This window comes from Macrobrachium nipponense, chromosome 42 (assembly GCF_015104395.2).
Source record: "Macrobrachium nipponense isolate FS-2020 chromosome 42, ASM1510439v2, whole genome shotgun sequence".
Taxonomy (NCBI): Eukaryota; Metazoa; Arthropoda; class Malacostraca; order Decapoda; family Palaemonidae; genus Macrobrachium; species Macrobrachium nipponense.
The window spans coordinates 16,177,769-16,193,545 of NC_061103.1; positions in this window are offsets into that span (position 1 = coordinate 16,177,769).

Sequence of the window (15,777 nt, forward strand, 5' to 3'; positions counted from 1 at the left end):
TAATACAAAGTGTATGAGGATCTACCTCTGCTTTAAATAACCTAGTTCTGCATTCGTCCCTTGCATACACCCTAAACTTAGGTGTTACCTTAACTTCAGCCATATTAATAGAAAAAACCAAATCCAAGTCCTAATCCAGTCCAAAATAAGCATATACCAATCCCGAGAACAATCAAGAGTACTTCACCAAATGAGTCCAACCAATTCTCGGCAAATGAGCAGAATTCCAATCAGGAGAGACCAAACAACAGTTGTTGCCGGCCTCAGCGACAGAGAAAAAATCTGGCTCAGAAAACGGGAATGGTCTGGATTCCGCCACCCAGCAGCGGGAATGGTAGATCACCTGACCTACCTGTAGCGTGTGCCGCGAGTTTTGAATTCTGTCGGGACGACGGAGTCTATTGCTAAGTATATATCTGCCGGGTAAGTTGCATGTATAAAAAGTTTATTTCATAAATTCACCAAAATCAAAATATTGTGCTCGAGACTTCTAATTTGTTGCAAAATAAAGGTAAACGATTGAATTGAATATACTAATATTACTAGAATGTAATAAGTTTTAGCTTACAATTGCATTTTTTTTACCATTTCGGTCGAGTCAAAGTTGACCGAAGAAGGTTGAAATTTCGGCACTTATCGTTATTTATATGAAAATATTTCAAAAAAACTGATAAAAGCTACAACCATGGTTTGGTTTTTTAGTTGTATTCTACATAAAAATTGCACCACATTTTCATACATAAAACTTAGAGTAACGGCTAATTTAAAATGGTGCAAACATTACGACAATAGGACAAAAAAATTTCTGATTTTTTTCGGAAGAGTTACCGTGTAGACGTAAGGAAAATGTTTTTTTTTTTTTTTTCATAAATTCACCATAAATCAGAATATTGTGCTAGAGACTTCCAATTTGTTGCAAAATAAAGGTAAATGATTGAATATTACTAGAATGCAAGAGTTTTAGCTTACAATTGCGTTTTTTGACCATTTCGGTCGAGTCAAAGTTGACCGAAGGTTGATATTTTGGCACTTAATGTCATTTATATGAAAATATTTCAAAACTGATAAAAGCTACAACCATGGGTTGTTTTTTGTTGTATTCTACATGAAAGTTTGCACATTCCATATACAAAACTTTATGTAACGGTTAATTTAAAATGGTGCAAACATTACAGCAATTGGACGAAAAAATTTATGATTTTTTTCGGAAGTTACCGCATGGACATAAGGAAAGTTTTTTTCATAAATTCACCATAAATCGAAATATTGTGCTAGAGACTTCCAATTTGTTGCAAAATGAAGGTAAATGATTGAATATTACTAGAATATAAGAGTTTTAGCTTACAATTGCGTTTTCGACCATTTGGGTAAAGTCAAAGTTGACCGACGAAGGTTGAAATTTTGGCACTTATCGTTATCTATATGAAATATTTCAAAACTGATAAAAGCTACAACCATAAGTTGTTTTTAGTTGCATTCTACATGAAATTGTGCACATTTTTATATATAATACTCCATGTAATGGCTAATATAAAATGGTGCAAAAATTATGTCAAGGGAAAAAATAATTTCTGAGATATGTCGCTGATGCTTTTTAGTGCGAGAAGAAAGAAATTCGCACTTGCGCGCCTGGGTAACAATTGTAAACAAAACAACACCTTGATCCGTGAGCTCCCAGCATCCCCCAAGGCGCGTGATTCAAGTTTTCACCTAGTAGGCTATAACTATTTTGCCACGAATTTAAAAAAAAAACTTTTTTTATATCGACGTACCATACGTCGGTTCGGCACCCGACAGACAATTTTCGTTGACGTTTAATATGTCCAATCGGCGTTAAAGGGTTAATTGTAATTTAATATCAAACACGGTATATACATATTCATTTAAAAAACAAAAATAAACCAGAAAGATCCCAACGGGTAAAAATGATCAACGACCAGTCAGCAAGAGCTCACAAACACGTCTTCATCGGAAGACAGCTGAAAGCAAAGTGGAGTGTTTACATCCAGGCAGGCTAGCCTACCCGCCTGCCATCCGGTAGTTACTGCCTAACCACCTTGTTCAAGAATTTAATGGCCGTAATTCCAGCTATGCCAAAAGTAATTCCTTATGTAAAGGACTGAGGGTTTGCATGTCGTGTAGGAACAAATAATAGTGTATAATCCAGGCTGAAAGGGGCAGCATCATTCTTGAAGGTCTTGTAGATTCATTGAAATCTATATGAGACTTTCCTTTGGCAAGTAAAATCCAAAGGCTATCGAAACAGATTATAAGCCTATGTATGCTTATTCGTGGTTATAAACCATATATGCAAGACAGTTTTTCAATGAGAATAAATATTTATTATGAGAACAATGTAAAACAAGAATAGGCCTGTGTGTGTCTATTCATGATCATGCACCATTTATGTAATTTGTTTTTAAAATGAGAACAAAAAATATTCTACTTTCTGACAAAACAAATGAAGTTTTCATAATAAACTAATACAGGCAGTTCCCCAGGTTATGACGGGGGTTCCGTTTTTAAGACGCGTCATAAGCCGAAAATTGTCCTAAGCCGGAACATCGTCAAAAATCCTAAGAAAACCTTTTAATGCTTTGGGTGCATTCAAAACTATGTAAACTGCATTCTTATTGCATTTTTCATCAAAAAAACTTTAAATATTGATTATTTTGCATTTTTTGTGTCATATTTCATCTGCCAGATCAGCGTTTGTAGGCGTCGTAAATCTGGAGCAGCGTTGTAACCCCTGGAACATGCGCGTAAACCCTGGAAATAATTTCTGATGAATATAATTAAAAAGCGTCGTAACCTCGGAAAAAAAGTCGTAAGCCGAGACTGTCGTAACCCGGGGACTGCCTGTAGTATTGTAAAAGGGGGAAACACCGCAGTGGATCCATCGTCATCAATATTTAATTGGTGAAATAAGAATACAATCACATCTTTAAGCATACCACTCAAAAGATTGAAGTTTCGTCAACATAATGTGATATATGAAAGTGCCATATGAACTAAAATAAGCATGTGAGGTCTTCGTAAAATATGTTTTCAAGGTAGTTTTGAAATCCAATATGCCGTTCATAAGCACAGCAAAGCCATATCTTTCCAAGCCTTCCTAGCACTCATTTGAACAATGTAAGCATATACTATATGTAACGGTTATTGATCTTACTCAAGATTGCAGTTGTAATCAACACAATAAACAACATTTGTTGCCTATATTAGTGAAAGTATGAAACTTAGTTCTTCCCAGGGTCATGGGTTGAACTGAAATTCATTTTTACCTTGTAATCAGTGGTTTTATCCTTACTACCATCACAACTGAAACTCCACAGTGCTTATTTGATTATAATTAAACATGTTTTGTTCTTCATTCACTCCAAATTGCGCTTGAACTACGTTGCGGTTCCTGGTTCCTAAGCACTCACTCCACAAACACAGTTGCGGGCAGCACACGAGTACACATTTTATGAGGTGCAAAGCTTTATTCCCTTAATTGTTTACTTTACTCATTATTTAGTTTAACTTTACTTTGTTACTTCAAAATGTTTATTTAATTCATGTCTATTATGCCTTTTTTGCAACCAAATTAACCCCGAAAAATCACAGATATTTCTGAAGTACATACAAGCAGACGACGGCAAAAATGCTCATTGTTGCCAATCTTAGTGGAGCTTCACACATACGCTGATGACACTTACAAAACTGTTTCTATGAATTCTAGTTGTTATAGTAATGCAATAATGTTCTATATGCATATATACTACAAATAGATACGCTAATTTTCACTTATTTCCCCGGTTTTGTGTAAGTCTTATACCCAATATGAAGGGTAAACAAATATCAATTGGCAAACACTGATAAAACAATTGAAGAGCGCAAAGAACGCCATAGGTACCGTTCACAAGCAAAACTGTTTGATATTTGAGTCAGGAATCTAGTTACAGTAGTACCTCGAGATACGAAATTAATCCGTTCCAAGGTGCCCTTCGTATTATGAGGTTTTCGTATCTTGGACACATTTTACATGTAAAATGGCTAATCGGTTCCAAGCCCTCCAAAAACACCCCAGTAAATTTCTAATAAAGCTAAAATTTGACCTATAAACAATGAAATACTACAACAATTTGGGACCATTCAATACCTAACTTAATAACAAAATGCAAATTAACCTGTAAATAAAGTGTATTAGTGTACATGGTATACAAGAAAATACTGTACATAAAATGTGGAAGCTTACCTTTCGAGTGAGGCATCTCCAAAAGTGGCGGCAGAGGGAGGAGGAGGACAAACGCAGATACGTACGTACGTAACACTTAACTTTACGAAAACACATAAAAAAATGTAAGGAAAACATACATGAACTAAAATTTACGAAACACATTAACAAAACTGTAACACTCAACTTTACAAAAAACTAAAATTAATTTTTTTTTTTCTTTTTCTAATTTTTTTTTTTTTTTTTTTTTTTATATACAGAATTTCAACTTCATCACCACTTTCAACTTTTCTCTGTTTATCACTTGGTTCTTCCTTTTTGCTTTCAACTTTCTGTTTTTCATCACTTGGTTCTTCTTTTTTGGTTTCAACTTTCTGTTTTTTATCACTTGGTTCTTCCTTTTTGCTTACTCCTGCTAATGCTAAAGACCTCTTTAAAAAATAACGATCCAAGGAAGATTGCTTCTGCCTACTTTTCACAATGTTCCTGAAATGACTCAGGCAAATGTCATCAAAAAACTGCGCAAGCATATGACCTGTGTGAGCGCCTTTTCGGGGTGTCCTTTTTCTATAAACAATTGAACTCCTTTATGAACAAAAGCGGTCTAGAGCATCCTTAATTTCTGCCGTTGTCATAGGGTCCTCCTCCTCTTCCTCACCGCTGCTAGAGAACTCTTCTTGAACGACGTTATGTTGCATGGCCTCCAACTCCTTCAGGTCATCCGTCGTAAGCTCCTCTTGGTGCTCCTCGAGAAGGTCATTGATGTCGTCCTTGTCAACGACCAGCCCCATGGACTTGCCGAGTGCAACGATCTTGTCAAGATCTGGTTGGGGAATAACAGTTTCAGGGATCGTCAAACTGTTTTCTGACTCTGCAGCACCAGCTTCGCCCACTCGATCCCTTGAAGTCTCGGGGGGGATACGACATCAGGCCAGAGTTTCCTCCCCGCGGAATTCAAGGTTCGCATCGAACCTCCTGCCAGCTTGGTGATGAGTCCGGATGCAAATGACGATGTCGAAACGCTCCTTCCAAAATTGACGCAAGGTGAGGTTTGTGGTATCGGTGATGTTGAAACATCTCTTGAAAAGATGTTTCGTGTACAGCTTCTTAAAGTTCGCATTCACTTGCTGGTCCATGGGCTGGAGGAGAGGGGTGGTGTTGGGTGGAAGAAAAAGAATCTTGACGAAGGAATACTCGCTAGGATATCTTTCATCGAGGCCAGGAGGTGGGGAGGGGCATTGTCCAACACCAGAAGACATTTCAGGGGGAGGCGCTTCTCTTCCAAAAATTTCTTCGCTGTCGGGCCGAAACACAGATTTGCCCACTCTGTGAACAAAAGCCTCGTTACCCAGGCTTTTGCATTAGCCCTCCACATCACTGGAAGCTTCTCCTTAAGCACTTTGTGGGCCTTGAAGCTCGAGGAGTCTCAAATGATACACCAGTAGGGGCTTCACCTTACAATCCCCACTGGCGTTCAAACAAAGTGCGAGCGTAAGCCTGTCTTTCATAGGTTTATGCCCGGGTAGCTTCTTCTCTTCCTCTGTGATGTAGTCCGACGAGGCATTTTTTTTCCACAAAAGGCCAGTCTCATCACAGTTGAAAACTTGCTGAGAACTGTAGCCTTCCTTGGTCATCATCTCGTCGATAGTCTTTCTAAAATGCTTCGGCTGCTTTCGTGTCCGAGCTGGCAGCCTCCCCATGCCGCACCACCGAATGGATGCCAGTTTGTTTACGAAATTTCTCGAAACCAGCCATTGCGAAGCCTTGAACGCTGAAGGTTTGCGTTTGACGTACCTTCCCCTTCCGCGTCGTCTTCCGCCTGCGCAATCAAATCGCCGGAAAATAGCGCTGGCCTTGTGGGAGATTGCCGTCTCCGTTACCGTATCACCAGCAATTCTTGTCTTTTTATCCAGACAAGAAGCAGCCGTTCCATCTCGTCGTGCACGCCGGTGGGTCCTCTTGCTGAATAAAATAGTGATGCCCTTGGACGGTGTAGCTGCTTTGATGGCATCCTTCTGTTAAGGATGGTGCCTATTGTCGACGGATTTCGGCCGTAGTTCCTTGGCGATCACACTCAATCACATACCAGCTTCATACTTCTTGATGATCTCCATCTTTGTCTCCAAAGAGAGCATTCGCTTCTTTCTGTGAATTTCAACTTTCTTGGGACCCATGACTACGTTATCTCGTACGTAATTTACGTATAAGTACAATAAAGTTTTCGCACAACACGATAAAAATGACAATTTTGTCCAAAATTGCATTTTTTCCTAACTATACAAACCTGAGGTCCTTTTACAATAGGAAGGTACTAGCGGCAGCTGGATAGGTCGTAAGCTTTCGAACAAGGGTTCGGTAGTTCAAATGCTTGTCCGACAGGCGCGCGCGCGCGACTGGGAGGTAAACAAATCACTTTTGCTTTGGCCCAAGCAAAAACTGCAGAGTGAGGGGTGGCATGAGGTGGGGCTATGTGTAAAAGGACCTCAGGTTTGTATAGTTAGGAAAAATGCAATTTTGGACAAATTGTCATTTGTTCCGACACGGCATACAAACCTTCGGTCCTTTTACAATAGAGACTCACTTCTTGGGGGTGGGTGGAATCTGAGTTTTTCTTTTGTGACAGAAACTGGTGTTCGCCCAACCTTGGAAGCCTCCCTGGTCGTAAGAGCGGAGGGAGGGATCCAAGCCTCTGTCCGATTGATCGGGGTGTGCACCGCAGGATCAATGGTCAGACCTCTGGACCGAGTACTAAGAGAGAGCATGCGTATCTCTTCGTACCAGCAATGTAAGAACTTGTTCCTGTACAGGAGCAAATATAAAGTCATGGGTTTGACTCTTGTAGGCATCCACTGTTCCCACACCCCCCCTTGTAGAAGGAAGTGGTGGATATTCTTGGCGCCTATCCTAGTGAAAAGGGAATAGGATGGGGCTCTGTCATATAGCCTCACCTGCATCTCGTCCTCATCCAGCGTAGTGACGACCATGGCCCTCTGCCCACAGGTAGAGGGGAAGGAAAAGATGGGAAGAGAGAGCCAGTCACTCACTCACTCACACATCCATCCACACAGTCACACCAGGACTCGATGCTGTTCAGCCTGCGAGGGTCTGGGTTAGCTACACAACTTGTTGAGCAGGCCACCACGGGTCCCAAGGAAAAGGGTATCCAAGGACCTGTGGGCAATATCCCGAAGGTAGAAGGACGTAAAGGTAGTCTGGTTAGACCAGACCCCTGCCTTCAGGACCTGCGCCACGGAGAAGTTCTTACGAAACGCCAAACGAGGGGCCAATACTTCTGACTTCGTGAGCTCTCGGACGGGACGTACGGATGTCGTCACTACCATCAGCCTCATACGCCCTCCTGATGACCTCACGCAGCCAGAATGAAAGAGTGTTCTTGGATACTTCTTCTTGGTGACCCCGGTGCTAACGAAGAGGCGTCGACATCAGGCCTGAGGTGTCGAGTTCTCTTCAGATAGCGCCGTAGCGCCCTCACAGGACAAAGCAGCATCTCATCCGCATCATTATCGGTGAAGTCCAATAGGGAGGGAATCGTGAATGACTCGAACCTGTCGTCAGGGACCGACGGTTTCTGAGTCTTCGCAACGAAGTTCGGGACGAAATCGAGCGTCACGGATCCCCATCCCCTGGAGTGTCGTACATCATAGGAAAGACCATGAAGTTCCCCTACTCTCTTCGCCGATGCCAGGGCCAGCAAGAAGAGGGTCTTGAGGGTCAGATCCCTGTCTGACGACTCTCGGAGTGGCTCGAACGGTGTTCGAGTCAGACTCCTAAGACGAGAGTCACGTCCCACGCAGGGGGCCTGAGTTCCCTGGGTGGGCAAGACCTTTCGAAGCTCCTCATAAGCAAGGAGATCTCGAACGAGTTCGAGATGTCCAACCCCCTCAGTTTCAGGACGAGCGCCAAGGCGGCTCTGTATCCTTTGACTGTGGGGACTGAGAGGAGCTTCTCTCGGCGAAGAAAAACGAGGAAATCCGCTACCTGCTGAAGAGTGGCTCTGAGAGGAGATAGACCCCGTCTACGACACCAACCACAGAAGACGGCCCACTTCCCCTGGTACACAGCTGCAGAGGACTGACGGACGTTTTCCAGCCATCTCTGTTGCTGCGCTACGAGAAAAGCCTCTCGTTCGCAAGAGATGGTGGATAACAGCCAGCCGTGAAGACGTAGGGACTGGACTGCTCGGTGGTACCGCTCGACGTGTGGCTGGCGAGAAGGTTGTGCCAAGGGAATCTCTCTCGGTTCTCCTGCGAGAAGAGCCAGCAGGTCCGGATACCAAATGGCCTGTGGCCATTTGGGAGCCACCAGGATCATCCTGAGATTCGGGGTGACCAGCGCTCGACTGATCCACCTTGCGAATCAGGCTGAACGGGGGAAAGGCATAGGCGAAGAGGTTGTCCACGGGTGTTGAAGAGCGTCCTCTGCAGCTGCCCATGGGTCCGGCACGGCCGAGAAGAACACCTGGAGCTTCCTGTTGTGCCGGGTGGCGAACAGATCCACGACTGGTCGCCCCCACAGGTCGAAGAGCCTTTTCCGCCACGTCCTGGTGTAGAGACCATTCGGTCCCTATCACCTGATCCCGACGGCTGAGCGTGTCTGCTACTACATTCCTCTTCCCTGGAATGTAGCGTGCCGACAGCTCTATTGAGTGTGCCTGAGCCCACTCGTGCACCTGCCGAGTCAACTGGTACAACGGGAGAGACACTAGGCCCCCCTGTTTGTTGACGTAAGCCACCACCGGTGTTGTCGCACATCAACACCACTGAGTGTCCGCATCAAGCGGTCCTGAAACTCTTGGAGAGCGAGGAACGCTGCCTTGAGTTCCTAGTACATTGATGTGAAGGTGCTTGTCGTTCTCGTCCCACACTCCTGAAGTCAGCAACTCCTCCAGGTGTGCGCCCCATCCCTCGGTCGATGTCTGAGAACAGCTGCATGTCCGGGGGGGAGTGCGCAGAGGCACGCCTCTTAAGAGGTTCCTGTCGTCCAGCCACCAGGCTAGGTCCTGCCTCACCTCCTGTGTCAGTGACACTGGAAAGCTTGGGGGATCCGTCGCCTGCGACCAACTCTCCTTTTAGTCTCCACTGAAGAGACCGCAGGTGAAGACGCCCGTGAGGGACTAACTTCTCGAGTGACGACAGGTGTCCGATCACGACTTGCCATCGCTGAGCTACCTGTTCCTGCCGAGACAGGAACTGGTTGGCTGCCTCCTGAATCTGCTGATCCGCGAGTCTGCGGGGAAGACTCGCCCTGCTACCGTGTCGATCAGCATACCCAGGTACTTCATCCTCTGCTCTGGCTCGAGATCGGACTTCTCGAAGTTCACCACGATCCCCAGATCGCGACAGAACTCGAGCAGTCGATCCCTGTCCTGTAGCAACTCGGAGCGGGAGCTCGCCAGACTAACCAATCGTCGAGATACCTCATCAGGACGTATCCCGTGCGAATGGGCCCAAGCAGACACCAGAGTGAACACTCGCGGTGAACACCTGTGGGGCGGTTGAGAGACCGAAGCACAGTGCCCTGAACTGGTACACCGTCCCGTCGAGGATGAAGCGGAGGGTACTTTCTGGAGGATGATGAATGGGTATTTGGAAATACGCATCCTTCAAGTCCACTGAAAGCATGAAATTCGTTCTCCCTGATGGAGTCGAGCACTGAGCGTGCCGTCTCCATCGTGAACCGGGTCTGGGTGGCGAACAAACCGGTTCAGGGGAGAGAGATCTATCACCGGGCGCCAGCCTCCCGTTAGACTTTTCCACCAGGAAGAGTCGACTGTAAAAGCCCGGTGACTGATCCGTGACGATCTCTACAGCTCTCTTGCTCAGCATGGTCTTGATCTCCTGTCTCAGTGCTACGTCCTTCGATGACCCTGGAACGTACGACTGCTGTTGGACCGGGTTGGAGGTGAGGGGTGGCCGAGATTCGAAGGGTAATAGATATCCCTCCCGAAGGACATCTACAATCCAGGTCTCGGCGCCGTAGCGCTGCCAAGTTGCCCAATGGCTGGCCAGGCACCCCCCCACCCCCCCATTCGGCAGCAGGTGAGGGGGAACGCCGTCCCTAGCGTTTCCCCCCTTTCTTCGACTTCTTCCCAGAGCCCATCCAAGGGATGAGGAGGGCTGGTTACGGCTCCCCTTTGCTAGAAGTCGAAGAAGACAGAGTCATTCCCCTGGGGCTTCGAGACGCAGCAACCGTCTTAGCAGCCGAGGAAGCGCTAGCCGAGCTCTTAGAACTTGGCTCCGCATCCGAGGCTGCCCTAGAAGCCTTCGAGACTGCCTGGTGAACCAGACGGTCACTGTCATCAGTGCGCCGTCTGTCCACCGCAGCGTCCACCATCTCTCCTGGGAAGAGAGACGCGGAACTCCGTAAAGGTCCGTTTCGAAGTCCCAACGCCGCCTCACGCCCGGCCGCCCTGCCCAAGGAAACCCGAGTAAGGACAGCGTCCCTTCGTCGGAGAACCAGGTTGGCCACAGGTTCACCGTCTGGTGGGCAAGGGAAAAGGAGATGGCTCTTCCCCCAGACTGGCAAAGTCTCCTGAAGGCCGAGTCATCTTCGGGAGAAATTCCCCCGGAGTTGGCTGCGACCTTAGATACTGTGAGGGACCACAGATCTAGCCAGGAGACGCCTGGAAAGCTGCCATGGCGGTAGATTCCAGGCCGAGTGCCTCTTGCTGCGAGAACCACAGGTTCTCGGACAGGAGCTGTTGCAGAGACACACCCGGAGTCAGCCTAGCTAACTCCGGGTTCACCTGTTTGGGCGGCATCGGGTCTTCAGATGGCACGTAAAACCAAAACCGCCGCTGTCGTAGCAGAGGAGGTGGAAGCAGCTTGCTCGACCTGCCAGACTTGAGTGAACCGTCTTGTCCGGAGACAAGCGATTCAACCTGGTCCAGCACTGAGTCCGCAAGCTCCGAACGCGGCAAACCCACCGTCGGTCTGGGTTCCCTCTTCGGCCCCCAGAACGACTCGAGCCGGGACGTGGGCTCGGATGGTGGGAGCGGCGATCCTTCCCCGAGGTCGTTGTGCTGACGAATCAGCGCAATAACCTCGGCAAAGTTCCTCTGGATCTCGGGAGTGACTGGCATCCTGTGGGGAGTCCACTATCACCGTCCAGTCCCTCAAACAGGAGCACCTCCCGAGACCCTCCTCCCTCAAGGAGAGGAGCAGCGACAGACCCCTCTCGGTCTCCTCCAACCACCTGTGCGTACGACCTGGCTGGTCCGAGAACCGAGCCTGGTACGTATGACGACGTGGCGGGATCCTGAGGGGCGCACCCCTCACGATCACTCCTCAATACCTCGCCCCTCCCGGTGTAACCCGAGGAGGTTGAAGGTATGGGAGAGGAAGACCTGACGCTCTCTCCTCGCTCGCTGGCCGAACCAGCGGGCTTGGAGGACTGCAGGCGATCGCCAACCCGCGGTGGCGATCGAGCTGCAGACCTAGTCGAGCCGTCTCGCAGTGGAGAACGGCTGGACCGAGAAGCAGGCGGCGGTAGTAGAAAGACCCCGGTCTCGTGTGTCAGAGGAGCTGGTGCTGGTCGCCGTACCCGATCGCTCTCTGTGAGAGCGACGGTCAGGCGACCGGCGAGCTCCACTGTCACGGTGAGATCGGTGCGTATCCTCACGGTGCGTCAGTTCGCTGGTACCAGCCGTGGCTGGTGCCGGCGAACGGGGGGACCTCTTCCCAGCCTCAGCCCGTGGCCGGTCATGGACCGTCACGTCCGCCCGGGTAGCCAGCTGCTCGCCGTGAGAGCGAGAGCTGGTCTGTGAGAGTCGCGTGAGGCGGCTGTCAACCAGTCTTATTCCGCTCCGTGCCGTGAACCTGACGCTGAGCGGACTCAGAGGTCTGGTTCCTGGCTGCACGGTCGCTGGTAGGCGACCGTACACTCGGTACCTCTCGCGAACGAGCGGCCGAGCCGGATCCTGCTGCTGTGGCCGAACCACTGACAGCAGGTGAGGAAGTGCCGGTGTTAGCCGGCACCCCTCTGGTCCCCGTAGTCTTCTTCCTTGCGGGAGAAGAGACGGGTCCTGCTCCCGAAGGAGCAGGGCGACCAGCGGAAGAACCCCCCGTCTCACCAGAGCGAGACGGGCCCTTAGAAGTTCCCGAAGGAGACTTCTTAGGGGGGGGGAGGCGACCTTCTTCTTCTTAGGCGGAGGAGCCTTAGAAGAAGAAGGGAAGAGGCGGCAGACGACGACGACGACGAAGAAGACGATGAAGACGACGACGACACCTTCCTCCTCTTCTTCTTCTTCTTCGTCAACCTCCTCAGGACCGACGTCGATCTGTCATCCAGGACGGAGCCGGGGCTGCTGTTGCCGAAGCAAACAGGGCCCGGACGTACCTGTCCGAACAGACCAGCATCGGGAGCAGCGGCGCCAGGAACAGGAACAACATCAGCAGGTGCGAGCATCACAGGAACGGCAGACGAGACAGCAGGAGCAGGTACAGGAACAGCAGCGGTGGTCACGGCAGGTACGGCAGACTGTGTGGGCGGTCCAGATGGTCGAACCAGCGGCACAGACGTCCTCGTACCGGTGGGAGGTCCAGGGGTCGAGTCTCTTCGGGCACATGAAGTGCCGGTCGCGGCAGCACGGCAAACCCAGGTGGCGCATCAACACTCCCCCGAGTTACGGCGACTGGCCCCTGCACCGATGTTGTGTGGGTGTCACAGAGACCGCGTGCTGGGTGTACACCAGGTGAGGAGGTGAAGCGTAGCCGGGTGTTGTAAGGGTCGTGGTGGTGGTCGTGACCGTTGCATGGGTGACCGCCACGGAGCCAGCGAGATGATAGAGCAGCCCCTGGACACTCGGCACGCCCTGCAGCCCCCCCCAACGATGCCCACACCTGTCCGAGGTCATCCTTCGCGGCAACCGCACCTAGGAGGCAAAAGTCGGGTGATTAGAAGGATCCTCACTACCCGCCTCGGAGCGAAGACACCGAACGGATAGAGGACCCAGAGTACAACTCTACGTCAGGGTATCTAGCGCCCTCCTCCACACTCGACACGTCATGAGAGGAGAAGGACCTAGACACCCCCCCGAAGGGGAAGGCGCGAGACGTGGAAGTTGAGCGGGCGGCAGGAAAGAAGACGAAGTGTCCGTCACACCAAAGGAGTCGCGGGAGAGCTTTCCGACGACTCCTTTGCAGCCTTCGCTTCTTCCTGCCCTCATACAAGGTCCCACTGCGCCTCCGACCAATCATTACATACATCACAGGGCTCGGCTCGGGTGGCATTCGCGACCCCCGACACCGAGCACACAAAATATGAGGGTCAATCTCCGGGAACGATCAGAACTTCCCGCATTTACGCCCCCTTCGATACCCGGCAAAGTCTCCGAGGGGTAGCGAGGCGAGGAGATTCCATCATAAATAGATAATTGATTGAAGCAATTAATATGAAAAGAGAGAATGATTGTACTTACAATAACTCTTTCATACACAATTACAACCAAATACTCAGAAAGCAAACGACCGAGCAGCGGGCAGAGAGCGTCGTGAACACACACGTCCATCCACTGTGAGGCCGAAAGCAAAAGTGATTTGTTTACCTCCCAGTCGCGCGCGTGCGCGCTGTCGGACAAGCAGTTAACTACCGAACCCCTTGTTCGAAAGCTTACGACCTATCCAGCTGCCGCTAGTACCTTCCTATGTAAAAGGACCGAAGGTTTGTATGCCGTGTCGGAACAAATACATATACTGCAACGAAATCACCAACGAATTTACGTTATATACTAAACGAAAAATCGTTAGACCGAACGAATACCGCGTGCGTACGATAAAAAAACGATAAACTGGTAACAAAAAAAAGAAAAAAAAAAAAAAGTGGACGAAAACGGTATGCACGCCACCAGTATACGTATAAAGATGCATGATGGGAGGGATGCTGTCCAATAGGAGAGAAGGATCTCATGGCGGTGACTAGCATCAGAAACCAATGGGAGAGGAGGAGGATGGTGGCGAGTCTACTCAGTTGGCAGCGCGCGAGTTTCAAAATTGTTATCGGTGGTTCGGGTGAATCTCGGACGTTCAGAAACCTTTCGTATCTTGAAAACTTTTCATATGTAGAGTAGAGCCGTTAAATTTTTTGTATTGGCTTTCGTATCTCGAGTTTTTCGTAAGTTGAGCCTTTCGTATCTCAAGGTAGTACTGTACTTTCTCAACAAAGAATATTTTCAAATTAATAATCATGAATATGTTAAAAAAAATTTTATTTTGGCGATTCATGACCTTATACTGCCGTTTAACTATTTATTCAAAATAATTATCTAGTGCACACTTCTTCTTCTTCTTCTACCAAAAATCATAGTTCCCTTGGAAAAGTAGGTATTGGTTGGAAGTCATTGTTTACGATTTTTGTGAAGAAAGTGCCCTAGCGTCTATGGGTACAAATGGTGTGTGGATTTAGCACATGGAATGGGAAGTTTATTGACACAAGCGACTCTGCAAACATCGAGATGGCGTCAATCTTCTAAATATTCCGAGTTGTAAGTAAAAATTTCGAAAGCACCATGGAGGTACTGTTTAATCTTAAAATATAACCTTAATTTCTAACTTTGGAGAAAATACTTAGCTACTTCAAAGGAGAGTAGAGGTCTCGAACTCCTTCTCTCACCACCAACTCGTGACTGATGACCATCTCTGGTGTCAGGACATGTTAAACTACTTTTTCGGAGGGTGGCTTCAACGTGGTGGGAAACACTGGATCCGTCAGTCCAGTCGGTTGTTTCCCCCTACTTACTGTACACCTGAATTCACCCTAATCCCACTTAGCCTGAACAAGCTCTCAATTAAAAGTCCCACTAGTGGGAAATTTTAACAGCCAGCATTACCTGTTCGCTGCAGATAAAATCTTGTCACTTGAGCTTCCATAACAGACGGTTGGCAATGCTGACACACTTGTGTGCTGGCACTCCTAGGCTACCTTCATCATTTGCTTTATTCAAATTCAAATTGACGTGGGGAAAAGGAGGGGGTGGGTATCATTCAGGTGTTCAAGTAAGTATTACAATATTATTTTTATTATGAAAACTTCATATTGCAATACACTCACTGAACACCCGAATTCGCCCGATTAACAACTTTTAGAGGAGGGGGATCAATTTTATTACATGGCCCTTTTTGCATGGTAGCTCACCAATCTGCATAGGAAATTTGTTTAGTCATACACTCACCTTATCAGTCACTGCTTTCAGTGAAGAGACACGCTGGTAGAGTACTACTTTGATCTTCAGTCAAGTCAGTACTTTTTTCGTCTGTCAGCCTCCCATGTGGTTAAAGTACTTTTTCTGGAAGATGGGTCAACAAGCGGGCAAGACTGGCCTAGGTAGTCAATTCGGTTGTTTACCCCAGTTGCTATGCTCGGCCTACCTACCCCTAGGTACCCAGCTAGCTAGGTAGTGGGTAGGTACTACTACTAGGCTATTTGAGGAAAATCATGGTAGTAGGTACCTAGCCTACTAGGTAGAATCCTACCTTAAATAACTACGCTAATTAGCCTACCTAGGTATTGACTAGTTTCACTTCTTACAGTATGCTTGGAAA